The 8,135-nt window shown below is 42.3% G+C and overlaps 1 protein-coding gene across 2 annotated transcripts in view; it reads right to left on the reverse strand.

Moving 5' to 3' along the window:
- Window positions 1-5,725, reverse strand: part of PTN (pleiotrophin) — a 106,679-nt gene extending 100,954 nt beyond the window's left edge. For both annotated transcript variants that reach the window (XM_068972892.1, XM_068972891.1), the window contains exon 1: window positions 5,469-5,725. The gene's annotated coding sequence lies outside the window, so the exon portion shown is untranslated. The remainder of the gene's footprint in view (window positions 1-5,468) is intronic.
- Between the last annotated feature and the right edge of the window lie 2,410 nt (window positions 5,726-8,135).

Raw genomic sequence — 8,135 nt, forward strand, 5'->3', positions numbered from 1 at the left:
CAGGAGCATTGCAAGAAGCAGAAAGTCTCACCTTTGTGAGACACAGACTAGGTTTCTGTCTGTCTGTGTCTCATGCCAGCTGGACATGAGAAATAAAAGCAGTGGAGGAGGGGAGGGTGGGGAGAGCAAGGGTGGGCTTTCACGCGGAGGGCTGCACCCCCATAATCAGCATTTCCATTATCTCGTCAAATACTCTGTAGCAGTCAGACTCTGGGTTCAGTCCTTCACATTCATTTTCTAGATTAATATTCATGTCAGTCCTAGGAGATAAGTATCATTGCCTCATTTTAGGAATAAGGAAATTGAAGCAAGAAAGATCACAATATTTGCTAATGGCCACACAGCTAGTAAGAAGTGTGGCTGTGGTTTACCTTCAGTTCTTTCATCTTAGAGCTCAAATGATGGAATGTTACAGCTGATGTTTCTAACACATCACCTGCATTCAGATGGCCTGTCACACGTACAGCTTCTTTGACTCCACCTCTCAAATCAGAATCTCTGGAGATGGGCCCCAGGCATCTGGATGCTGAAATGTGACTCCAGTCATTCTGATAAACACTGAGGACCAGAAATCACTACCCTGGGTGATCTGGCCATTCACTGCATAGACATTGGAGATTAGGTTTGATTTGAGAGGCAACTGAGTGAGAAAATTAACTAGCCAAAGGAAGAGACAGTATTATATTATAGAGGAGAAAAAATATCCAAACTAGGAATTTTAAGATCTTGTAAAAACTCCAAGATTCTTGCATAGAATTTAAGATCTTATAAAAACTCCAAGATTCTTAACCTCTTTAAACTTGTATCCTTATCAATTAAAAAAAAAAGTCCTGCTCAGCCTACCTAGGTAGAATTGTTATAGAAATATGATGAGAAAATACATGTTACCAGTTCTGAAAAGCAAAAGCCTATAGCCACACTGAAGTTAAGATGAAAATAATGTTCCAAGTGTTCAGTCTTAAGGCTTCGAATAATACAGTTTGTTAAAGAAGAGGGAAGGTTTCTGTCTCCATTATGGAAATGAGTCAGAGCCGTGCAAGGTCAAAGGCCTGAAAATGAACAAGGTGAAGTGTGATAAGGAAGACACTCCACTGAACTGGCAGATCTATACGTTTGCAATAATGGAGGTGAGGGGAAGAGAGGAGAGCTTCTTCTAGAGGTTCAAGGATGAGAATGGGGTACTCGGTTTTAAACAGGAAATTGGTACCAGGTGATGTTTATAGGAATTGAGTACGGAAGACAGTCAAGGTCATTGGAGCATGAGGAAGAGCAGAGAGAATGGTATTCAGAGTCATTAGCTTACTTTTTCACTCATTCATCAGACATTTATCAGGCATTTCAATGGTCCCACTCTAGACATTCTAGGGTTCTAGAGATGAATGAGAGTGTCCTTGCCTTCAAGGGGTGATAGGGTGGGTGGAGTGGAGCTGGTGGTAAAAGTGAGTAATCCTCAGAGGTAAACGATGTGCTTTCCCAATGGTAACACTGCTGGGAAAGGAGGAACTGAAGTCTTGGGAAGGGGTGATGGAGGAGCTGAGAAGACAAGAGGAGGGAGAATTAGAGCGCCACCTAGAGGAGGATTTACCTGGGAAAACCCACTCTTGAAGGCTTTAATTTCAGACTGATTCAGTTGGCAATCCACTCCAGCACTATTGCCTGGAGAATCCCATGGACCGAGGAGCCTGGTAGGCTGCAGTCCATGGGGTCGCTAAGAGTCGGACACGACTGAGCGACTTCCCTTTCCTTTCCTTTCAGTTGGCAATCCACTCCAGTACTACTGCCTGGAGGATCCCATGGACAGAGGAGCCTGATAGGCTACAGTCCATGGGGTCGCAAAGAGTCAGACATGACTGAGCAACGTCACTTTCACTTTCAGTTTAACCCAAATTCCATACTGAAGTTTGAGGACTTGCTGTCTTTCTCTCCATGTTCGTCTATAATTTCACTGAAGAACAGTCATCTCATATCTTGGTATAAAAAGTGGAAGAAGTGGGAGGAAAAGCTGAGAGCTACAGAATGCTCTATGTGCCTTAAAATGATGTTTTTGGTTCTCATTCAGCACAATTCTTAGACTTAAGAGCCCAAGTGTCAGTTACTATTGACTTACTTCATTCAAGATTAATATATAACAATAGATTTTTTAACTAACTATGAATTTTAAGAATCTTAAGAATTCTGGGTTTAGGAAACTCATTATGATGATGTTTTTATTTGAAATGTCACTTTATGTAAATCTACTACAAAGAAATGACTCCAAAATAAAGCACTGTAGAAGAAATTTAATTATTTCTCAAACTACCTTGAGCATGACAGTCAGTGTGTTCCCTGCCTACTTAAAATAAATAGGAATTTGTGGTGAGTGTGATCTACATAATCAAATCTGCAACGTTACCATAATTATAATGCCCTCTGATAACATTACATTATAGTTAGCCTTCTAAACCACAGAAGTCTTAACTTGTCATTTACCAAATACTAAAATAGGGAGGAACAAAGGGCTTGCTATGTCTGACAATCTAGAAAGATCGTATGACACCTGGAACACTATGCCACATAAAAGATTGGCAAGAAGTGCATGGAAAAATGGCCCAGTGGATGGAAACTTGAAATGGACATAAACATCAAGAATGGAGAACAGCTTTCCAACACAAGGCTGTGGCCCAAATTCCACTCAAGCCAATTGACTTGATGGGAAAAAGCAGGTCCAGCTCATAGAGAGAAGCTCCGTATCTGAATATTATTTTACCCCATGTGTGACAGGGAACTGAGTCAAGAGGAAACAAAAGCTCTCTGATTATTCATTAGAACTGCAGCCAAAAGAGACAACATCACTCACCCTTAGAGAGGCTCCACTCGGCATCCAACTAAGGGAACAAGGGCAACTGGAGGTGTCTGACTCACCAGATGCTTAAAGGTGAGCATCTCTTCACACAGGACTGACCTGCACTCAGCTTGCCCCTTGATCACCCTGGGTGGTCTTGGTTTGGGCATTACCTTAGGAGGGAGTCAAGGACAGTTCCCCTTTTTACTATGTCATCATATTAAAAAGTGTATTTGGAGAACTGGAATTCATAATCAGAATTCGGACTACTGGCCCTGAATCCACTATTAACTCATATACCATTTTGAACAAGCCAACCAAACTCAGTCTCCTCAGAAAATTTTGAATAGTAATAAAATACCACATGGCAAATAAGAATATGATCAGAATTCACGTGAGAATGTCATTTAAATATGAAAGCAAGAGTATATTCAAAAAGAAAAAATATTTAAACTCAAAATATTTGATTTCTAAGATTGACTTTATTGATAAAAGCAATTAAATTATTTAAGGACCTTATTTCTCTCAAGTTATTTCCAGTGATCAGATTCTGTGAAAATCCAAACCAGGCCACAAGGTTTTCTAGAGTAAAAACATCAAAAATGTTCATTTAAAAATGCGGGTTCTGTGACATATTGCTATATGTGAAGATTAAGGTATACGTGGAAATTTTCAATAAATTAGTAAATTTATTGTTCCCAATATCACAAAAAGAAGTCTAGAAATCCACAGAATTGTTATAAATATAATACACTCTAAATATTTTTAAATGTTACTATTCTCATTCTACATAAGACCCCATTGAAAAGTCAGATAATAAAAAGTCACATATTAACTGAGTTTCTCTTCTTTCACAACTCTAGCTTTGAAAATACAATACACTTGTACCAAAAAGCAAACAGCAGGAACACAGCAGCTAACGCGTTAAGTATGGCTTCAGGTGGGTGTTCCTTATAGAGGCTTTTCACTAAATGAGAAAAAAATGTCCTAAAAGGGGCCTGAGAAGAGGAGGAGAAGAACAACTTCTACCAATTTAAAGTACAATTAGAGAATTCAAAGCACCAAAGTTTCTTAAAGCACAAAATAATTGCTTTTTTTTAATGAAATAATTGTTTAAAAGCCATCCTCTAATTTAAATGAGAAAGTACAAATATTGCTTCTCTGAAATAACTCATGTCCCAAAGGAAGGAAAAACAAGAAAATATCCACTCTAATTGCCTTTGAATTTAACTGGACTATAAATTTTCTTATGATTTGGTCTTTAGAATGCCTAATTTATTTAAAAATAAAACCATAAAGAAGATGGAAAATAGAAGCTTTATTTTCTATGCTGAGAGACACCTCTTTTGTCTCACTCCCATTACCTTCCAATAGTTCAAATATCAGTTTATCCCCAGATGCTCAAGAGGCTCAAATGGACTTTACTGTTTCACCAACACCACATTTGCCTGAAATCATGAAACCGCTTCATTATGTTTTTAGTTTAAAAGCTTTCTTGATAGTTCCTGGACCTCCTCCCAGGCCCTTTCCTCCAACACACACACACACACACACACACACACACACACACACACACACACACATCACCTCTCTCAAGCTGTTAGAGCAAAACACCTAAATAACTCTCAAGATGAAAGACGCCAAATGCCAAAAAGACCGGAATTTAATTTTTCTCAAATCCTTCCCTCTCCCAGTCATTGCCACCCCTCCCCCCATGGGCCACTCCTAGTTTTTCAGTGTATCCCCCAAACTTATAAAGCAGCTGTTAACAGAGGGAGGGGGGAGTTAACAGGAGTATAAGTAAACTCAGTGTTGTGTTGTGTTAAAGAAAAAAGGGTGCTTGCCTGTGTGTGTGTTGAAGAGAAAGGAAGGTTTGTTTTATGTATTAAGTAGGGAAGGGAAGGAGTAGAATACATTCCTCTCTTTTAAAATATTTTAACTTATTAGACGCATCAACTCAAAAACTGAGAATCTAGCCAATTAGCAATCAATATACCCTAGCTTTACGTGGGGGAAATAAAAAGTTCAAGTGTCTCTGTACAGGGCAATTATTAAAATTATTCAAATGAGAAGTGGGATGCAAGGTGTGTCTTTTAAACTTTGGACAGAACCATTTCTAGAACCATTCCTGGGCTGGCAGGCAGGACAAGGAGTGCCCAGATGCTCTGTGAGGGACGCGCAAGGTAGCTGGCACTGGGAGGAATAAGCTCCCACTTGGTACCTAGAAATGCCAGCTCAAACGCATCAGCTGGCAAGCCCTGGGGCCATCCGGGAAGCTGAGGAAAGATGGGAAAACGAGCCTGCTTGCTCAGGATGCCTTACTTTCTCTCTCTTCTCTACCCAGCCACAGACACACCTACTAGCTCGGGTTCTACAAAGGGCAAAGCCTCCGCACGTTCGCCATCCAGCTGGAAGCCAGGAACCCAGTCCACATGCACGTCAAAAGCTGACACTCTTCCCGGGGGTCCTGACTATCTGACCTGACTCCCCCAAAGTAAGCCTCTGGAGCGCATCAGTGTTGAAAGCAGCTCCAAGAGCAGAGACACCAGCAGCGTCTCTCCCACTCTTACCAGTATCACGCGCTGGCGCCCAGAAAGGTGTCGATCCCAGACACCTCTGGAGGAATCGCGCATTCGCTTCGACTTACTTGGAGTCGCAAACGAGCGGTGCGCGCTCAGGCTGCCTTTGTTGATCCGGGAGAGGTTTTTCTGCCCTGAGTCCAGGTACCCAAGTCGCTGGTGCTCGCGGCGGCCGCTGCTCTCTGCCCCCGCACGCCCGGTGACTCCCTGCTCTCTTTCTTCTCCTCTCTCCACTTCGGCTTTTCCTCTGCTCTGCGGCCTTGGCGGGATTTTTGGACTGGAAGGCGGGGAACCCGATCCTGCCTCGGACTGGCGCACGCCCTGCCGGGGAGGGGACGGAAGGGAAATGGAGAATGGGAGGGATGCGAGGAGCGGGCAGGGAGAGGGCGCGGCTGGGGAGGGGGGAGCGCGCCGTTCCCTCGCGAGCTGATTGGGAAGCTGCTTCTTAAAAGCGAGGTTCTCCCCGGGGCCGTCTCGGCCCCCACCCCCGGCGCCAGCACTCGAGTTTGAACTCAAAGGCGGGGGGAATGAAAGACTTGTTTCGTTTTCAGCAGGGACCGATGCAATATCCCTTTGCCAAACTTTGCGCAGGACCTTTTCTGCAGGTGGGTGCGAATCCCAGTTTACCAAGTAGCAGACCTGAAATGGACAGTTGAGGGTATCTTAGGTTACAGTTTGGGCCCCCGGCGACTTTTGTGATTACTATTGAGGGAGAAAAACCACAGTCTTCAGAACCAAGCTCTGGTTTGTCCCCACCTCCAACGCCCTTCCCCCTCTCTCCCATACAATCTCCCAAATCAATCACTCCAGCGGTCAGTCCCGTCCCACCTGCGCGTCACTAAATGTGCAAAGGACTTTTTGGCGCTTGTCACAAAGAGTGACAGATGTCTGAAAGTTCCCAATTAAATGCCACTTTCCTTTAGGGGTCTCTTTCTTTTTCTGGCTTCCTTGGTGCATTTAGTGACCTACTTAATGACATGTCTTTGACACTCAAGAATTTAGGGGCTTAATCCACGTGGCTCCAACTCCGAGGTTTGTACAACTCAGAGGCTGGGCTTCCGTCTTTCTGGAATTTCCATTTTCTTCGAATGAGGACAGAAGTTAAGGTAATGTACCTAGAATTATTTGAGTAACACCTAAATGAGTATTTGTGATATACATGAGAGCAAAGTGTTGCGTGAAATGATTAAGTATAAACCAAACGTACCCAAGTACGGTCAAAAAGGAGATTCTCCTCTGCTCACCGGTTCTTTTCTGTTCTTTCTCTTGCTTCTTTTACTTCCTTTCCACTTATTATTTGATAGTGCCGACCCCAAACGTAGCTGCCAAATATTCCTCCCTTCCGTTTCCCATAGTTCTGAAGTAACTTCCTTTCACTTCAATTTAAGAGATAGCTACTAAGTACCTTACATAACTCTTAAAATTTACATAAATCAACCTAAACCCCCAAAAGCACTGTTTTGTGGGAAGTGGCTCTTAGGATCTTAGAGACTTTGATGGCTACATGGACAAATGTACCATGGAGGGACTGGGTGGGGACAAAGAGCCATCTCTATGAGCAGTGCTTTGAATCAATCAATCCATTTTTTTTTTTTCCCAAAAAAACACAAGCATCAGAAATTCACCTACACACCTCCGGTCTATCCCTATAGCTGAATTCTCCATATACCTGACACACACCTTCTTCAAATGAAACAAATGAATAAGGAGCTGTCTTCCTTCCATATACAAACTTCAGATTGCCTGTGTCCCTTTTGTCCCTGTGTCCCATTTATCCAATGAAGTAAAGCAATATTTGTTTTAATCTGATTTTACCTGTATAAATTGTGGAGGAATGCATATTATCACTTATGATTATTTTTCACAGACCCTTTATTGAAAGAGATTTCTCTGTATTCATGGTCACTTCATAGGGGTGAAATTTCCAGGCCGTTAAACAAGGAGTTATCCAGTTTTTGGTGGTGGTGGTTTAGTTGCTGAGTCAAGTCTGACTTTTATGACCCCATGGACTGTAGCTCACCAGGCTCCTCTATACATGGGATTTCCCAAGCAAGAATACTGGAGTGGGTTGCCATTTCCCTCACCAGGGGATCTTCCCAACCCAGGGATTGAACCCATGTCTCCTGCAATGGTAGGTGGATTCTTTACCGATGAGCCTCCAGGGATGCCTTCTTAAATACTATCTTAACATCTCCAAATGTAACATATTGCTACCAGTTATTATGATGCTTCTTTATAGGGATCCATAAAGTAAGCATGAGATCCCCATGATTTCCATTCTATTGTATGTGTTATATCAAAAACTAACCCTTTATTCAAATAGGAACATATGAAAATTATTTTTGTCAGTGATTCTCAACCAGGAGCTGTTTTGCCATTAAGGGAACATTTGGCAATGACTGGAGACATTGTTGTCACAGCCTAGGGGAGGGAGTTGCTACTGTGCTCAGTGAGCAGAGGCCAGGGGTGCTGCCAAACATGGTACAACGCACAGGACAGCAGCCCCACAGCAAAGAATTACTTGGCCCGAAATGTTAACAGAGCTGAGATTAAGCCAACAAACAACATTATTAATGTTTGTTTTTATTTTTATTTTTTTCATTTAAAAAGTTTGTGTTTATTTTTACTTTTTTATTGTGGTAAAATATACAGTGATTTTTAAGTGTACACTTCAGTGCCATTATACACACACATTGTCCTGTGACCAGCACCACCAGGCTTCCTAGGCTCTTAAT

This window comes from Capricornis sumatraensis, chromosome 5 (assembly GCF_032405125.1).
Source record: "Capricornis sumatraensis isolate serow.1 chromosome 5, serow.2, whole genome shotgun sequence".
NCBI lineage: Eukaryota > Metazoa > Chordata > Mammalia > Artiodactyla > Bovidae > Capricornis > Capricornis sumatraensis.